This window comes from Podarcis bocagei (genome assembly GCF_964188305.1).
Source record: "Podarcis bocagei genome assembly, chromosome: 9".
NCBI lineage: Eukaryota > Metazoa > Chordata > Lepidosauria > Squamata > Lacertidae > Podarcis > Podarcis bocagei.
This window is the reverse complement of record NC_138134.1, coordinates 43,309,796-43,328,922: the sequence shown is the minus strand read 5'-3', so window position 1 is coordinate 43,328,922 and position 19,127 is coordinate 43,309,796. Positions and strand designations below refer to the sequence as shown.

The 19,127-nt window shown below is 42.9% G+C and overlaps 1 protein-coding gene across 3 annotated transcripts in view; it reads left to right on the top strand.

Annotated features, from left to right (window-relative positions):
• GAB1 (GRB2 associated binding protein 1) overlaps nt 1-19,127 on the top strand; it is an 82,923-nt gene that overhangs the window by 17,004 nt on the left and 46,792 nt on the right. The window contains exon 1 of one of the 3 annotated variants that reach the window (XM_081208385.1): nt 18,778-18,793. The exons of the other annotated variants lie outside the window; for them this stretch is intronic. The gene's annotated coding sequence lies outside the window, so the exon portion shown is untranslated. Of the gene's footprint in view, nt 1-18,777; nt 18,794-19,127 lie in introns of those variants that run through there. 3 annotated transcript variants of the gene reach the window in all.

The window sequence follows — 19,127 nt, the reverse complement described above, 5'->3', positions numbered from 1 at the left end:
GATGTTGACTTGGAAAAATATCAAAAGTCCTAATTTGCATAGTGTGAATTGCATAGGAACATTTTCAGTTTGCATCAGAAAATGTTATGTTGGCCCAGAACAGGATCTAATTCAGCATTTTATTTCACTTATATTTTGCAAACAAAGCTTAAAAACTATGAAACTTGCAAGTTTGCCTATTGCTGTATTTGCAATTGTTGTTAAAGAAGTTGGGAAACAAATACATAAATCAAATAATTTTTTTCTACCCCACATCACTGATGGTGGTCTGCTTAAAACAAGCTACCTCTACACCATGATTTATGAAGCTGGCTTATGTCAACAAGAATTAATCATAGAAGATCATAGAACTATACGGTTGGAAGGGATCCCAAGGGGTCATCTGGTCCAACCCTCTGCAATGTAGGAATCTCAACATGAGGTCTCCCATCCAATTTGAAACCATACCAGACCCTGCTTAGCTTTGCAAATATGCTAGCAGGTTAGGGTTAACTGGGGTGGGGGTGGGGAGAGTTTCCATTCTGCTACTGCTGCTGTGTTCTGCCAAGCTAAGTGATGGTTTAGCTCTCCTAGACAAACCATAAACCACAGGGCAAATCTGTGCCCTAGTGCAAGCAGCAGAATAACCAGAGAGCAAATTTCACATGGATCCTGTATATTTGTGCCAAGTCTTGATTTGGATTACCATGATGCCAGAGACCAGCCTGCCTCCTTACACTATAAAAAAAGTATCACAATTGTGTAGAATTTGCAGGAATTTGAAGAGTATACATGGCACTATCTTTTCTGGATTGTCCCCGGTGAATGCTGCATGTTGGAGGTTTGCATGGGCTTCGTAAGCTGGGATCTCAATATATGCTTAATTTAGAATTGTACAAAATGAGTTCTTTGAGAGAAGTCCATTTCGAATTATAGTTTTGGCAGTTACAATGAAGCAGATTTCTTCATTGTTACAGAGCCTTCCCCAGGCATGTATGTGACAAAGTTTTTCATTCACTATTCCTTTGTGGTATGAGAGATAAATGTGAGGGTCTGCCAGCCTTCTTGACCTCATGCTTCATTTTCAAAGCCTTTTTTCCCTACCAGGACGACAGCTGCAGACATTTTCTTTTTGGGTGGTGAAAACTGAGATTCTGAAAGCCTTTTTTTTTTTTTAAGAGATGGGTATTATGGGTTGCATGGAAGTTCTTGGCATACACCTGCTTCCTCCAAGTCTTTTGTTGTCCCTCTTTGATGATTTCAAATGTAGCTGTAACAAACTTGCAATAATGTTGCTTCTACTAAGAGTTAGCACGCCACTAATACAGTATCAGTTTTACAATTTATTTTTTTAAACATTAGTGTAAGCTTGTTGTTGTTCTGGGGCAAAGGTTTGGCTCACCAAGTTGAATTAGAGGTTTCATATCTGGGTCACATACCAAATTGGGACCATTTTTTCTTTTTAAGTTTCCCCAAAGGGCTCATTGGTCTTAGAATCATAGAATCATAGAATCATAGAGTTGGAAGAGACCACAAGGGCCATCGAGTCCAACCCCCTGCCAAGCAGGAAACACCATCAGAGCACTCCTGACATATGGTTGTCAAGCCTCTGCTTAAAGACCTCCAAAGTAGGAGACTCCACCACACTCCTTGGCAGCAAATTCCACTGTCGAACAGCTCTTACTGTCAGGAAGTTCTTCCTAATGTTTAGGTGGAATCTTCTTTCTTGTAGTTTGGATCCATTGCTCCGTGTCCGCTTCTCTGGAGCAGCAGAAAACAACCTTTCTCCCTCCTCTATGTGACATCCTTTTATATATTTGAACATGACTATCATATCACCCCTTAACCTCCTCTTCTCCAGGCTAAACATGCCCAGCTCCCTTAGCCGTTCCTCATAAGGCATCGTTTCCAGGCCTTTGACCATTTTGGTTGCCCTCCTCTGGACACGTTCCAGTTTGTCAGTGTCCTTCTTGAATTGTGGTGCCCAGAACTGGACACAGTACTCCAGGTGTGGTCTGACCAGAGCAGAATACAGTGGCACTATTACTTCCCTTGATCTAGATGCTATACTCCTATTGATGCAGCCCAGAATTGCATTGGCTTTTTTAGCTGCCGCGTCACACTGTTGGCTCATGTCAAGTTTGTGGTCAACCAAGACTCCTAGATCCTTTTCACATGTACTGCTCTCAAGCCAGGTGTCACCCATCTTGTATTTGTGCCTCTCATTTTTTTTGCCCAAGTGCAATACTTTACATTTCTCCCTGTTAAAATTCATTTTGTTTGTTTTTGCCCAGTTCTCTAATCTGTCAAGGTCGTTTTGAAGTGTGATCCTGTCCTCTGGGGTGTTAGCCACCCCTCCCAGTTTGGTGTCATCTGCAAATTTGATCAGGATGCCCTTGAGTCCATCATCCAAGTCGTTGATAAAGATGTTAAATAAGACCGGGCCCAAGACAGAACCCTGTGGCACCCCACTAGTCACTCTTCTCCAGGATGAAGAGGAACCATTGATGAGCACCCTTTGGGTTCGGTCAGTCAGCCAGTTACAAATCCACTGAGTGGTAGCAGAGTCAAGACCGCAGTGAACAGTGAACAAGCCAGTCTTTCTGTGCCTGATGATGAAAGCCTACCAAGCGGAGGCAAATCAGAATGAAAACGACTTGACTCCTTGGTCAGACTCTCATCCAAGGCCCTGTGCCACATCATTTCACCATCTTCAATGTGCCAGCTAGGCTTGTAAGATACGGGCTTGTTGGTTGTGGCCCCTAGGCTCTCTAATTCTCTTCCATGAGAAGTGGTCCATTTGGCTTCCTCACTGCTTCCTTTTCAGTGCCCTGCTTTTTCGGGGGTGGGGTGGGGAACTTGCTTGGTGACAACTGAATATATCCTTTATTTTATTGTTGCTGAAGTTGGACTGTGTTTGATGCTTCCCAGATGTTTCTTCTGATTTGTTTATAACACACACACACACAAACAATTTTCTTAACCATTGGGGGGGGGATCCTTGATAGGTATATAAGCAGGTTATAAGTATTTTAACAAGGCTAGTCCCAGTGGCTTATTTAGGAGCAGGAAGGCTGCACCAGAAGGCTCAGAAAGCAAGCTAGGGCTGATACAGTGTTTAGCAATGGCTTGGATGCACATACAGGATCTATGCTCTGTTGCACGTGAAGAGGCTGCAGGTAAGGAAATGATATGGAGGCAAAAGTGAATTGTGGGATACTTTCTGCAGGGCAGGGCAGTCAAGGTGAGGGGCTGTTGATGTGACGTGGGCCCAGGAACTGCACACTCTACAGCAGTAGTAGTGACTAAGTGAGCAGGGCTTCTTCCACTTTGTTCTCAGACACACCCTGGCTCCTGCCTTCTTGCATTTAGAGTGCTTAGCAATCTGGTTATGTGCACATCAAATTTATTCTGGAATCTAACCCACGTACAAAAACAGATGTTCATAAAACATTGGTGCAACTTAAGTTTTTATGTAGCATAGCGCTGATGTCCAGCCCCCAGTGGCTAGTAAAAGCCAGTGACCTATGCTAATGTAGGCCTCTGTGGCCTCTTTGGAAGTGGGGGAGGCACCTTGTTAGACATGTTGAGAAGTGGCGCTGTAATTCAGATGAAGATAGATTTGTCTCTCGGAGCAAATAATTTTATAGTTCCCTAATACGTAAATGCTCATTTTTGCAAAAACCGAATAGGGGGATAAAGCGCCATCTACAACATGTAACTGAGACCTTAAGATGTATAACCTTGGGGTTTTTTGCCATGTGGTCCGAATTCAGCCTCTCTCTTTTTTATTTGAGAAAAGTTTTGTCATTGGAACTCATCCTTGAACGATGCTTTAAGGCAGCAGTGCTGCCAGGTTTGAGAGAGCCCTGAATAAACTGCCTTCTGGGCTCCCCTACTTGCCATTCTGGCTGCTCCACTGCTGCCACCACACTCTCTTCCCCACTCCCCCACATACACCTTGCGATGCTCTGTCTTACTCTCATACTCTACCAGGAAGCTGGTAGGGCTCTTTTATTTAACATTTATCAGGTGGGCAAGTGCAGTGGCTGTGGCTGCGACTGCAGCCATGGACACCATTTTCATTTCCCCAGCGTGTCTCTGAACCACTGAAGATGGCAGGTGTGGCTGGAGCCACAACAGAGGATTTGCTGCACTCTGTATCTGCCCCACTAATGGTTGGAAAAGAAAAAAGGATGCTGTACGATAACCAACATCTTGTCCATTATGCTAGGTGCAGGTACCCTGCTTGTTCCCTGTTCACCATCTGCTTTGGCTGCTGTTCCCCATTATCTGCCTTTCCATTTCACTCTCCTCTTACTTTCATATGCTAGAGGAAAAGGGAAGGATTGTGCTTTTGTTTTTAAACTAACCACAGTCTCTCGTGACATCTGAGCTCAAAAGACCATGGTTTTAAAATCTGGCTATTGAGAACAAGCCTAAACTTGGTTTCAGATCTTAGGTCCCATTAACCATAGTTCACACAAACCACAGTTTCTTGAATCTGGGTGGCCATCATGTGGAGCTCTGGTTCATTTGAAGGTGGCATATTTTTATTTTCTTCTCTTTCTTTTAGGAGGGGGAGGAGGAAGAGAGGGGAATAGAAGCACACAAGCCTGAGGCAGGCAACCACAATTTTCTCTTGCATCTGAACCAGACTTCAGTGATGGATTGGAGGGGGAAGCATCTAAGGATATGTTGTGAAGTGTGTTTTGTGACCAAGCATTTGAGAGCTGTGTTCATAGCTGAGCCCAGGGTTTGTAACGATGCACTTGTAATATACCACATTGGAGTTGTTGCCAAATTTGGGCAGGTCTAGTCCTGCCTATCTCAAGCAGACTTTTCTACTATGATGCATGGCTCACTTTGAATTGTAATTGAACGGCCATTAGCAACGATGTCCTTTGTGCTACCTCCCATCAACCTCCATTGAAGAACAAAATATCCAAGGCCTAAGATACTGGTTTTGAGATTATCCATTTCTTCTGAAACATTTGTGTTACTGGCATTGACCATTCCACATGAGAGAGAAAGAAAACTAAGGTTTAGGAGAATGATCAGAAAGCACTGAAGAAGTGGTGATCAGGCATGCTGTATAAAACTTTTCTGTGGCGTGCAGCCTGTTGGAACTTTTGATCTGTTTGAAGGCTTGTTTGTTCTTTTACTAATAATGATGAATCCTTTGAGGATGGTGATGCAGGAATTAAGTGTTAGGGCCTTGCCCTGAGGTAGGAGGTATTTTGAGGGCAATGACTGGAATTCAGTGCTCGCTTAACTGATAGAAGAAGCTATATATTTGCTGTAAGCACTGTTGAAGCTGCATAGTGCCTTACTAATTTTATGGGATAAAGGTCTTAAATTTCTGATAATTAGAACTATCTAAAAGGAACCGAGAGGGCTATTTTTTAAAATACTGTCTGTATCAAATTTAAGGAATGTGATGATCAGGTGTACTAACCACCTGTTTTTATGCTTATTGTGTTGTTTTTATGATGTTAGCAGCTCTGAGCCCTGCCTTAGCCAGGGAGGGTGGGATACAAATAAATTATTATTATTATTATTATTATTATTATTATTATTATTATTATTATTATTAGAGAGAGTGAACATTTTGGCTCTGGATTATTGCAGTAAAGTTTGGTAAGGAGCAAACTTCTAACACCCTGTTATCGAGTTATAGATTACCATCTTGTCCTTATTATAATCTGCTGAAAGAAATTGCCCTGCTGAATAATTTACTGTATTAGATGAAAGTCATTAAAAATTAATGCATGTATCTCTTATGGCTTTACAACATTTGTGTCTCCAAAGAAGATTTTTAAAAGGCAGGGCAAAAGTGTAGAGAAGCAATTTCTCGATACTGGGATGCTAGCTTCTTGGAACTCCTAGCATTGTAGAGTGCACGAAGATGAGGCAGTGATGTTAAATCCTAAAGTGGACATATCTGTGTTGCAGTGTCTGTGTTGTCGCTGCTCTAAAAAGAGCCTGCCTAAGGAATGGGATGAAAAATCTATCTGATGGTATCTTTGTATTAGGGAAGCCTTTGTTGACATATAGTTATTGATAAATAACATGGTAAAATACAACATACACATATTGTTAACATTGGAAAGGAAATGAGGAAGAATGTAAATCCATTGCAAAACAATCCAAGAAATGTAGAGGGGACAGAAACCCCATTGATCAGGCCCTGCCCAATGGTAGAAATAGCCACTTACAGGACTGCTGAGAACACACATGCTCAACATTTATCAGGAAATGTCCTGAAGCCCTCCCAGAATTCCTGAATGAGGCTTCCAGAAAGTGGCTTGTTCTCCAAAGTTTAGTTTAGTTTATTAGCTGCTATTGCCTTTGTAGCTTGGTGAATGTTTGGGGTGGAGTGCTCAAACACTGAGAAGGGTGCTGAGTTCATGCATAATACCAAACCATAATTAAAACAAACCAAGCCTGGTAAGCCAGCAACAAACCATGGCTTCAGATAATGGTTTGTTGGCAGTCATATTGGGCAGAATTAGCACGTACTGCTAAGAAGAACAGAATGGCCTGGTTTGCACAAGACATTAAGCTATGGTTTATTAAGCAGTAACTTAGCATTTTGTGCAAACCAGGCCATTCTGCTCTTTATTACCCTATTAACGTATTGTGGTGATCTGCCATGGATACAGGAGCACCTTGTGCTGGTTAGATGAAGCAGGATTGAAATGTTCCGTCTGGCTTTGCTCATTTCAGGATGGCTTAAATGCTTAAGTTTTTTTGCCAGGGAAGTGGCACTGGTTGCTGTAAACAATAATGTTGCATGAATGAAACCAGTTCTCCTCACGATGTTTGATGAACCCAAGTGTGGCTGCTGGGGTGTTCATTCTGCTCTTGTGCTAATCCTATGGCCTTTAAGAGTGTGGTCTTTAAAGAAGATTCATCCTGGCTCAAGTCAAGGCACATATTGAATCTGATCTTGGAGTGGTCACTAAATAACTTGTACTTCCCCCAACTCACGTCTTTTTAGCTATTCCCTCACACACCTTGAGAGCAATGGAGTTACCAGAGTAGACAAGGACTTTTTACACTGTCTCATGATTGGAGCCTTGTTTATTACCCAGTTGTGCTATCTGACCTAAGCCACAGTTGCCTTATTTTAATGTAATGAACTCTGGCTTAATGTATGTCAGCATCTCTACACTGAAGCCAGCATGCAGTAGGAGGGGGCGAAAGATAAGAGAGGGGCCCGTGGCCACTGTGCTTCTCTGTGGTTTCATGAAGCACCCAACAAATGTCTGAATGTGACTGAAGATTGCAGTGAGAATTTTAAAAACAACCTGAGAGGCAATGCAGAGAGTTGTTTTTCAAAGATCTTGGCAGTGATTCCATTCTTAATTAAAGAAAACCTTTTGAGAAGGGCGGGAATGCCCTTTAATTTAGTCAATTACTCACTGTAACTAGTAGAATTCAATAGAACCTTGTTATAATTTGATAACTCAGATTTGAAGCAGAAAATTAAATTTACAGGCTAATGGATACTGATTAACTAGAAATACAATTTATTGCCATGAAACACTGCTTAAAGCATCTATTGTTTCCTTTAGCTAAGGAAAATGTAACTCTGAAAGCCCAAACTAAAAATTGTCCTTGGATCTGATTGTGCTCTTGCATGAGCAAAGAAACTTCTACTTGAGAGGGGGTGACTGATTTCAACACCCACCCAAAAAAACCTAAATTTCTGGTTAACACCATTTTAGCAAAGTGGTTAATAGTGGAGAAAAGAGTTTTTAAAATTGGCTTTAAAAACAATTAAAACCATAGCATTTTGATATTACAGTGGTACCTCAGGTTACAGACGCTTCAGGTTACAGACTCCACTAACCCAGAAATAGTACCTCAGGTTAAGAACTTTGCTTCAGGATGAGAACAGAAATCGTGTGGCGGCGGTGGGAGGCACCATTGGCTAAAGTGGTACCTCAGGTTAAGAACAGTTTCAGGTTAAGAACGGACCTCCAGAACGAATTAAATTCTTAACCTGAGGTACCACTGTATAGTGTTATACCTCTCTTCTTCCTGCTTTTTAAAAGACACCTCAAAATGTGTTACTGTGATAATTAAAATATTGATTTAAGAATTGGGTTATATTGGAGCATGATAAGGTGACTTAAACTGAGAAAGACCCATTGGTCCATTGAACTCAGTACTGTCTACTGACTGGCAGTGGTTCTCCAAGGTTTCATACAGAAGCCTTTTCCAGCTGTTTTTGGAGATGCTGGGGTCGAACTTGGGACCTTTTGGCATGCAAAACATTTGCTCTACTACTGAACCTTATGGCAGTGTTTCCCAACCACTGTTCCGCGGCACACTAGTGTGCCGCGAGATGTTGCCTGGTGTGCCGCGGGAAAAATAAAAAAATTCGAAAGATTTTTTTTTTTAAAGTCAAATTTTCGATTGGGGCGCCGTCACTAGATGACCCCTGGGGTTCCCTCCCTCCCTCCCGCTCTGCGCCTCCCTCCTCCTCCTCCTCCTCCGGGGAGGCCCTTCCTGGCTCTCGGCCAAGGCTTGGCGGCTGCCACTCACTCACTCGCTCGCCCACCCGTCCCTCCATCCCTGCACCCGGCCTCTCCCCCTCCGTCCCCGGCGCGGGGGCTGCCGGGATCCGTAGTCCCCTCGCCCTTGGGCTCCGCGCCCGCGCGGGGTGCACGAACTACGTTTCCCAGCGTGGCCTGGTGGGCCGGGCGTTTTGTTTGAAGCGCTCTTCTCCCGGCCATGGAATGAGCGCAGCGGCGGCGGCCGGGCGGGCAGGGGCTCTTCCGCGCAGACCCCGCGCAGCCTGCCTGCGCCCCCGCGGAGATCGGGCGGCAGGATGGAGCCCGGGGATCCCCGCGGAGGCGGAGCGGCGGAGGCGGAGGCTGCCCCCCAGGTAGGGCTGCGTCGGGGGTGTGTGTTATTTTTGCAATGCTGCATCCGCGCCGGAGGGGACGCATCGGACCGCGGGGAGACCCCTTGGCGGGCGTGCAAGGCAATGCATGCGTGCAGGCGTTGCATGGAGTGCAGTGCAATGCAATGGCAACGCGGCGCCATGCAACTTCCACCGGCGCTCCGGACTTGGCAGGTGAGGGGGGTCCCCAGTGGGCGGCAGAGAGAGCCGGGAGGGCGAAGGGGAGCCGGGGGGGGGGAGCAGCGCTGCTCCCGAGCCGAGCCCGGGGGGAAACTTCGGCGTGGTTGCGCCGGGTGTTGGAAGCGGAGGCTGGCGGGGGCCCCTCACCTGCAAAACCTGGTCGCCTCTCATATATTTCGTGCATTGCATTCATCGCCCGCTTTCTCCTCCAAGGAGCTCCCGGGGGCGCGCGTGGTTCTCCCCGTGTTATCCTCGCAACAACAGCCCTGCGAGGTGGGTCAGGCGAGTGGCCCAAGGGAGCACCCAGGGATTGTCCTGGCCAGGTGGGGTGATTTGAACCCTGCTCTCTGCCCGGTCTTCGTCCTCATTTAGCCCCCGCATGTGCATGACTGTGCATGACTGAGGTTTTCCCCCCTCGTCTTGGCTATGGTGTGAGTCTGTGCTGTTAATTAATGGGGTTCTGCCTTCGGAGAAGATGAGCCAGCCCTCAAGGAGGTGATTATGTAATTTGCTAGCAATTCATGTCCCTCCCAGCGTGACGCTGCGCGCTGACGTCACAGGCTGTAATGGTGGTGTGCCTCGAGATTTTTTTCATGAAACAAGTGTGCCTTTGCCCAAAAAAGGTTGGGAAACACTGCCTTATGGCACTTCCTCTGGGTTATAAAATGGCACCATCACAAAGGCCATAGTGAATGTGTGCCGAGCTTCGTACAGTTCCACCACAGCTGCTGTGCCATGCCCAATGGTTTGAATGGAACATAGCGGAATGCACAAATGGGAAGAGTGCAGTGCTCCTAATAATGTGCGGAAGTCCATTGCAATTCCTCTTGCAGCTCACAATAGAAGAGCAGTGCTTGGGTAGCACAAGGAGCCACCCATCTGGAAGCAGCCTGAGATAATATCACTTGTTATAGCCAGAATCCAGCACACAAAGAGGCATGCTTAAACTCTCTGAGGTCTGTAGGCATGAGCACAACTGATTATGGGTTGGGTTGTGGCCGCTTGCAGATCTAGATGTATCTGCTGTTGATGATCGCTGTGTGGCAGCTTTTCAAAGTTATGTCAACACAGCATTTTTTGCACCAGTACAGAACAATTGAGGCTTTTCTGGGTACTCTCGCCTAAGCGATGACACTAGCTGATTCAAGAACAATGCTTCTTGCCTTAGACATTGTAGGTTAGTCATCGGTGACGGGTGGCAATGCTTTGAAGGCACAGGGAAGACAGAGGAGTGTACCCTCTCCCCGCCCCCCAAGTGTCTGCAGTTCTTCAAGATCTTGCAACACAGTTTCACATATTCACAAATAAAACTACATGCACTCATTGTTTTTAATGAGATTACCGTGACATTGTGCTTTCAAGCATTTTATGTCATGCTGAGTAATCAAACAATCCCAAGCTGATCATCACATTTAAAGTGATGTAAATTGTTTTGACTGAGTATAAACCATAAGAAGCCTATAGTCTTGCAATTGAGTGGTTAGTTTAAATCAATACTTGAATTTTTGCCCCACTCCCAAAAATGTACTTGAAGACTAGTAGGTCTGTATGTAGTGAGCTTCATACAAGACACAGATGGTTGGAACAGGATAACATGCCAACCTTCAAACAGGCCCAGATGTTATTGGTGGGACATGGATCAATTGACTCTGAGAGGAAGGAAGAATGAGTTCAAGAACCTTGGGTCAGTGTGTCTATGATTGTTGCCGTGTGGAGGCCATTTTAAGTTGTTCTTCTATGTGGTGAGCCATATGTGTGCAGTAATTCGCCATAACTACTACCAACTTCTTTGGGAAGACACAGATTGCCCAGTCTTGGGGGTGAGCTGTTTTAGAAGAACAGTTTACCATGCAATGACTGCCACATCCATTAGTTTAAAGCAGCTTCCGTGTGCTATCTGGAACATGCATACTCAACCTAAGAGTCTTCCTCTTTATATTTTGTAGGGTAAAACCTTTGTTGCTGCAGTCTTTGCTGGTTTCACTGCCATTGTTTCAGCTTTTCTCCTCTATCCGTTGTTTTTGGCTGTGCTGTCTGCTTCGCTGCTCTTGAAATGGCAGACTTAGCTCCTCTTGAAATATACAAAAGTACAACATGTCCCCTTTTAGCATTTAAGATGTTGTCAGTTGTCACCCTCTTGTTGCCACGAATCTTCTGCAGCTCATGTGCATTGTCAGAGGCCTGCTTTCTGTGTGCCATAGAATTGTAGAGTTGGAAGGGACCCCATGAACCATCTAGTCCAACCCCCTACAATGCTAAAATTTCAACACCCATCCAATTTTATTTTATTTTTTAAAAAATTAATCATTTTTCTTTTTGCAATTGTAACAATAACGATAATCCAGATGTAAAACACACATCTGATTTTTGAGTTCCCTTCCCGCCTTCCATGGTTCATTTTATAATTTTCTTTTCCACTACATATTCTGATTTCCCCCAATATTTTCTTTTTCTCAGTTTTATATCCCAATAATTCTTACTGCTGAAATTACTCTAATACTATCCAGACTGAAGCCATAGCAAATGTGCTAGCAGTTTTATTGCTGCATCACCAGTGTGAATGTGATCTGCCAAATGCATAAGCCTAAAACAATGACTGGGTGATAAAATGACAATAAGCCACAGGTTTATCACACAGGAATGGAACACCTATCAAAGAGTTAATACTTCAAGTTCTCTAGAACTTATTTTTATCTGTTTCCATTATGCATTCTTTATTTTCCTCATTAGGAGTTCTGCAAGAGGGGGGAAACTCTAATGGAAGAGGAACATCTGAACTCAGATCTTAATAACTTCCTAACAAGCAGTGGCAATACATTTAAATGAAGAAAGTGCCTTCGTGTTACTGAGGTCCAACTAAGTGTTTCAACTTGTCCTGCTACATGTTTTCTCTGAGGCTTGTTTACCCTATTGTACAACTCAAACTTGCCTATCTTGTTGGGCAAGTACTGCTAAGATTCCAAAACTGCAAAGCGAATGATAGTAATATTACCAAAGCACACTCTTACAGTGCGCCATCTATGGCTATTGTTACAGGTAGGTAGCCGTGTTGGGTCTGCCGTAGTCGAAACAAAATAAAAAAAATCCTTCCAGTAGCACCTTCGAGACCAACTAAGTTTGTTATTGGTATGAGCTTTTGTGTGCATGCACACTTCTTCAGATACTTCATGTGGTATCTGAAGAAGTGGGCATGCACACGAAAGCTCATACCGATAACAAACTTAGTTGGCCTCTAAGGTGCTACTGGAAGGAATATTTTTATTTTGTTTGCATATGTGCAATTCTGAGGCAAATAGCATCATAGCAATCTTATTCTATCTCTCTCTTTCGTAAAGAATAAGCCAGCTTTGGGAATGCTGCCCCTTTGTGATTATTTTAGTGTGCTTTTGGTAAAGTAGGAGAGATCAGTGTACTTACAGTCTAAATTCTAAATAAGTATATTACTAGGCTCCATGCTTAGATAAGCTTGATCGTAGACACAGAAAACCTGGATTAAAATATCACCAAACTGTGGATTCATTAGGTAAGCAAGTCATTATCTTTCAGATTCCTATTGGTACAATAGAAACAAATGCTGGAGTGAAAATAAGATTAGGATTGTAAAACTCTGTGGCCTTGATCAGACAATAACCAGTATTCCTACCTTCCTTCTGAGGCCATTGGTCTTTAATGCATGAGTCCATAATGATTCAGAAGGGTCTGCACTTAGGGCCAGATTGCATGGCTTAAAGATATTGACTGTGGAGACAAGTCATGTAACATTGACCATAGTTTGCCTGGCAAGGAGAGAGGGAATCAACATAAAACCATAAATATATATTCAAAATAAAAATAACAACCCAATAACGCCCCCCCAAAACACCCATGTTTTAAAAGGGCTTTGGATGCCAATCAGATCATCTGAAGGCCTGGTTAAAAAGGAACGTTTTTGTCTGGTGCCTAAAGGTGTACAGTATAATGAAGGTACTAGGCAAACTTCCCTGGGGAGAGCATTCCACAGACAGGGAGCCACTGCAGAGAAGGCCAGTTCTTGTGTTGCTCCCTATGCTCCTCTCAAGGAGGAGGCACATGAAGAAGGGCCTCAGAAGATGATTTCAGGGTCCAGGTAGGTTCATATGGAAAGAGGTGGTCCTAAGCTGTTTAAGGTTTTATAGGTCAAAACCAGCACTTTGAATTGGGCCCAGAAACTAATTGGTAGCCAGTGCAGTTGGACCAGGATCAGTGTAATATGTTCTAATTATCATGAGCAACCTGGCTGCTGAATTCTGCATCAGCTGAAGTTTCTGAACCGTCTTCAGAGACAGCCCTACGTATAATGCATTGTAGTAATCTAGCATTGAGGTCACCAGGAAGTACACAAATGTGTGTCACTTAGCAAGCCTCCAAACTATGGTTTTGAGAACTAGGAATATATCCACACTGGACTATGAAGGGCTGGGAACCACAGTGTATTTGATCTTTGTTTCCCTTGAATTTATTCATGGAAAGGGATGGTGGTTTGTTCTCATTTTGTCTGGAAGCAAGAATTTTCCATTAAGGAAAATTTTTGCTTTAGTGCTGAAATGTTTCTTTCCAGGCCTCCATCGTTAAATTTTCCAAGTTGCTATCTCTGTTTTGCTTTGTCTTTGCTTTCAGTATAGAGGCAGTCTTTTAAGAAAGGTTGGGCTCAAGTTTAGAACCAGTATTTATAAACAGAAATCTAAAGGGGGAAGTGAAGCAACTCTCGTGATTTAGTAATATCTCATTTTGTTATGAAAATGCAGCTTGAAAGGACTCTTGATTGTTGGAGGAGCCCTGTTGATTTTGGGGTGGGGTTCGCATTCATGACAGTATGATTTCCCTGCTGTTTGTTTGTTTTTTTAAAAAAAAAAATAAAGCTAAAATTAGAAAGCACAATCCAATTATAATAGTCATGTTTGCATTTTTCCCTTTCATTACACCTTATATATGCTGTATCAGTTCAAAGAGCAAATACTTAAACTGGATTAACTTGTTTGAAACTTCAGGTATGTTCTTTCTTCCCAGCGCCTGCAATTTGCATCTCTTATTACAAAACTTTGTGTAGTATTACTAATAAATAAACTGCTTCTGCAGTTGATGGCTGGCTGTCTTTAAAGCAAATTTATATAAGTGTTTACATATCAGCTCTGGTTGGTATTTGAGAGGGAATTGGCAAAGCTCCTGCCTTTTTGAACAGATAAACAGTTTTTAAAAAATATTGGAACAGCTAATACATAATAGCTGCAATTGTTGGTAATTATAGAATCGTAGAATCGTAGAGTTGGAAGGGACCCTGAGGATCATCTAGTCTAACCCTCTGCAAAGCAGGAATATGCAGTTGAGGATTGAACCTGCACTATTCTCTAACCAACTGAGCTATCCAGTGGTGTTTAGTTGATTGTGTAACCTTTTATAAATTTCCCAACATAGGAATTATGCAGCTAATGAATTATGCAAAGAACAGATGGTCCAAAAATTGTTCCACCCCTTTAGAAGTTCAGCTAAAAGTTGACATTTCTACCATTTGTGCTTCTGTAATAAATGCTTCTTTTCTGTCATGCTCCTGTCTTGTGGCTATCTGACCTTTTGTGCTTTTTAGGATCAAACATTTTCACTCAAAAGAAGAAGAAGAAAGCAAGCAGAAATTCTCTGTGTGCGTTTTGCTCATCATGAATAATTTCTACAGCATATTAAATGTAATTTTTCAACCTAAATTTTGTTTCTGGCCCAGTGAGGTTGCTCCCGTTGTTCTCATTGCACAGGTCCTTCATGTTTCAGAATTTGTTAAAATTTCAGAACACATCCAGAATATTTGGCTGATTAGTTTAATGCTGGTACAGTTTGAGTGCAGCATGTGTCCTGCCACTTGATGGTTTGGTGTTAGCATGGTTTTTATATCATTTCACAACTGTCCAGCATTAATTTTATGCTGTAATGGCTGGAAAGGGTCAGGGTGATACGATGACCATTTACCAGGTGGTAACATGGTTTGTAACAAAGTTTGTAACAAACTTTCCCAGTTGGTGAAAGTTTATAGTTTACATTGTATTGAGTGAAACTAACCCCCTCCTAAAAAAGGTTCTTCTCCGGTCTGCCATTCTAGTTTCCACGAACTGCACCAAGACTCCTACAACGTAGGGTGTCATCTGCTATATTATAATTCTAGTATGTATTGCACCCGTACTTTTAATGAGGAGTTGAGACATGCACTTGGAGTTAACTAAGGCCACAGCTTGTATTTAAATACCACAGTGGCAGGTGTAAGATTCAAGCAGAAAATGCTATGGGCTGTGCAGAGACTAGTTCAACCCTCCATAACCTAACAGATGTTTTGGACTACCACTCCCATCTGCCCCAGCCAGCATGGCTAGTGGACAGGGATGGTGGGAGTTGTAGGCAGGGGTGGATCTACTATGAAACTAATGAATCTGAAGCTGCAGGGCCCCTAATCCCCTAGGGGCCCCTGAAGCAACTTTAGTCCACATTGCTTACAATTTTTGGGTCTCGGAGACCTGATTTGAATGGTGCAACTCAAATTGATTAATCTTTTGTTATAAATATTTCAACAATCCCGAAGTTTGAGAGTCAGTAGCACAGATGTTGTAAAGGTGTGGTGATCTGCCATGGAGCAACAGCACTGAAGAAAACAGTGGTTACCCAGACCTCATTGCTGGTTGCAAAGGGGCCCCCATGACAGTTCTATCTTCAGGGCCCCCAAAATGTAGGTCCGCCACTGGTTGTAGTCTAACGACATCTGGTCACCAGGTTGGAGAAGACTAGGGTGAGCCTAGCATTGTTTCCTTCTCCCCTATCTTTTTGGCCTTTCCTTAAGTATGACTTCCATGATTCTGAGTGTGTGATCCATAAGAACATAAAAAGAGCCTGCTGGTCTATCTAGTCCAGTATCCTGTTCTCACACTGGCTAACCAGAAGCCTAGAGGAAGCCCAGAAACAGGACCTGAACACGTAGCACTCTCCTCCAGTGGTTTCCAGCAACTGGTATTCACAAGCATACTGCAAGTACTGAAGCTGATGTTTTGCCCTCCCATGGGTTCCAGCCCCTTGAAAGTGACCATAAACCATAAACATTTCTCTGGATGCTCATCAATGTTTATGCTCAGCACCAAATTCATGCAATGCCTTGTCATTTAACCAAACTCCTCCATAATACTAGATGCCAAATCCACCTGCTTTAACTGTGCATAGTAGGTGGATAAGCCTGCTTCGCTATGCCAATTTGATCTGCAGGTAAAAAAAATAATCCTGCTGTAACCCTAAAGCAAGTAGCAAAATCTGCATGGGAATAACAGTTGGGTGGGAAGTAAGTGGGTGTCTGAATGATCAGAAAGAGATGAAAGGGCCTAAGTGATAGGTTTCTGTGCTCTTCTTTCTCTCGCCTCCATATTTGTTTGTGGGTGGGTGCACTGGTGTGTTCCATGCTTGCCCTGGCATGCCACATCCCTATCTCAGGCTGGCCGTGGTGCCGCCCTCCACCCTGTAGCATTCTGTGTTGGAAGGAGCAAAATAGTCAACAAATTTCTGTGTTTGTAAAAATCTGCATCTAAGAAGTGTTCAGTGCAAGCAAAATCAGGGTTGATGAATCCTTCTGAAATAACTTGGGGTGAGCAGATGGACCAAAATCACTTTCATTCTGAGGACAAGGTCCCTAAAAGTCCTAATCAGAAGAAGTCACATCTACACTATTTAAAGCAAGTGGCTTACCCCAAGGAATCATGGGAGCTGCAGTTTGCTATGGGTGCTAGAAACTGTAGTTCCATGAGGAGTAAGCTACAGTTCTCGGGGATTCTCTGAGGGAAGCCATGTGTGGTGTGGATGTGATGCATTCCTTTGCTATGGAATGCATTTCGCTTCTGTACAAGGCATGAGGCATTTTTGTTGAGTGATTCTGCAAATATTTTGTATGCCAGTATCTGCCAAGACTCATCTCCTTCTGTTCAGTTGGTTGGGGTGGATTTACACAAATGTGCCACAGTTCAACTACACAAATCATGCTTTGGTGTTGCATGTGAACTACACCAATGGCGAATTGTGGTTCTGCCTCTGAAGTTAAGCAAACTTCTTCTTGGCTGTTACCAGACCTGATTACCTAGCAGCCCTATATATGTCCCTCTTAAGTTCTTTTGGAGTAAGAGCAGGTCACAAATGTGGTGTAACAAGTGAGGGTTATGATGCAAAGAATTCTTAAGATGCAAAGCATGTTAGCCTATGATGTAACCACATTCAATTCTTCTCATGCAGTAACAAATGTTCTGATCAGACAGCATGTCTTCAAGAGAGGTTCAACTCCCAGAACCTGGTATTAGAAATTGATTGCCAGCAACATGGTTTCTGGTGCTTATATATTTGATTTTTATTTAAGAATTTAATATCCCACCTCATTCCTAAGATTCCCGGAAGCGTGCAAACAAATGAAAATCAATATTCATAAAGCATAATGGACATTAAAGAGCAACAACAGAAGCAAGTAAATCCGTTTGAACTTCCACCTTACCCATTAAAAGCCCTTCTGTGTAAGGATGCTTCGCTAGGTTATCTGAAAGCCTACAAAGTTGCAAACAGGTGTGAGCTCCATAGGCAGCTGAGTTCCTTGAATAGAGACTTCTGTTGAGAAGGTCCTCTTTGGCTTATGATGAGCAGAAATTTGGATACACTTCTGTTTTTCCATAATGATCGTCTTAATGGAATGTTCTGGATAAATAATAAGAACAGCCCTATTGGGTCAGATCAAGGGGTTCATGTTGTCCAACATTTTGTGCCTGCCAGAGAAGCACACAAGCAGGGCTTGAAAGCAACATTCTGGACTTCAGCAATGCTCTATGCATAGGGCTGCCTTTGAAGTCTGCCTACAAACTTCACCTGGTTCACAAATCCAGCCGTCAGAATGCTTGTGGGGATTGATCATATTCCACCAAACTACCATCAGTTGCTTTGGTTGCCATTTGTTTCTGGGCTCAAGTTAAAATGTACCCTTTAAAGACCTGAACAGTTTGGGACCAAGTTCTACATTTAATAATAATAATAATAATTTGAAGGTTCCTTGTGACACAAGTACTTTTGATGAAGGATGTTAGTAGCAGTGTCAGAGAACATCACAAAATATGGTGGGAGGTATCTAATTAGGATGAGTTTGACAGATACTACACATTATACAATTTGCGTTGAAGCAGTATACATCTTTGTTATCTCAAGAAAATACATCGGTGCAAATTTTAGGTATTGTGGTCTTCCAGACCATGTCCCCACCCCCAGTTGTACTTATTAATGCAGTTATATTGGTGACTTTGACCATCACTTGCAGAACTGAAAAATGCACAATATAAACAGTACTTGGAAGGGGGGGGGAGATAACCAAAGCTTTGCAGTCTTTTCAGACAAATGAATGTGTCTCTAAAGCTTTTTTTTAAAAAAAAATATATCTGAGTCTGTTTTGTGTAATTGCTGTGCAGCAACAGCTTCCCTCCCTCTTTCTCTCTTTTGAATGCAGACAGTGGCTTGACCAAACTGTCTGATCCACTCCATTTTCTGTCTCTGTCCCCTGTGTATTGCTTCTGTTACTGTATGAATATGGAGCAGTTGAAGTCACTGACTTGGCTGAAGGCCACTTTGTGCTCTGTGTATAGCTTCTGTGAAGACCACTTTAATGAACAGTATGATGATGTGATTCAGAGATAAGCAGAGATTCAGCTTGGATGAACGGTATGTTATTCTCTTTCTATCTTGCTTTCTTCGCTGCTTCAAAACCCTGCTTAAATACTTGATATCATCTATTTTTCCACTTTTTTTCCACCCCTTTGCATCTCTTTCTCTCTCTCTGGAATCATTTTCCTTTCTTCCTTGTTAGGCAAACTGATGCTGCTTTGATAGCTAAAGGTCTGCCTCTGTTAAGTAACATCCATTGCTCGAAGAAATGTCTTGTTCAACAGCCTTGTAAGTTAAGATTGGTAGACGATCACTGTGTAATATATAGTATAATAATCCATGTAATCCATTTTGCAGCCCCAAGATCCCTTGGTATGAAATAAATATAGAT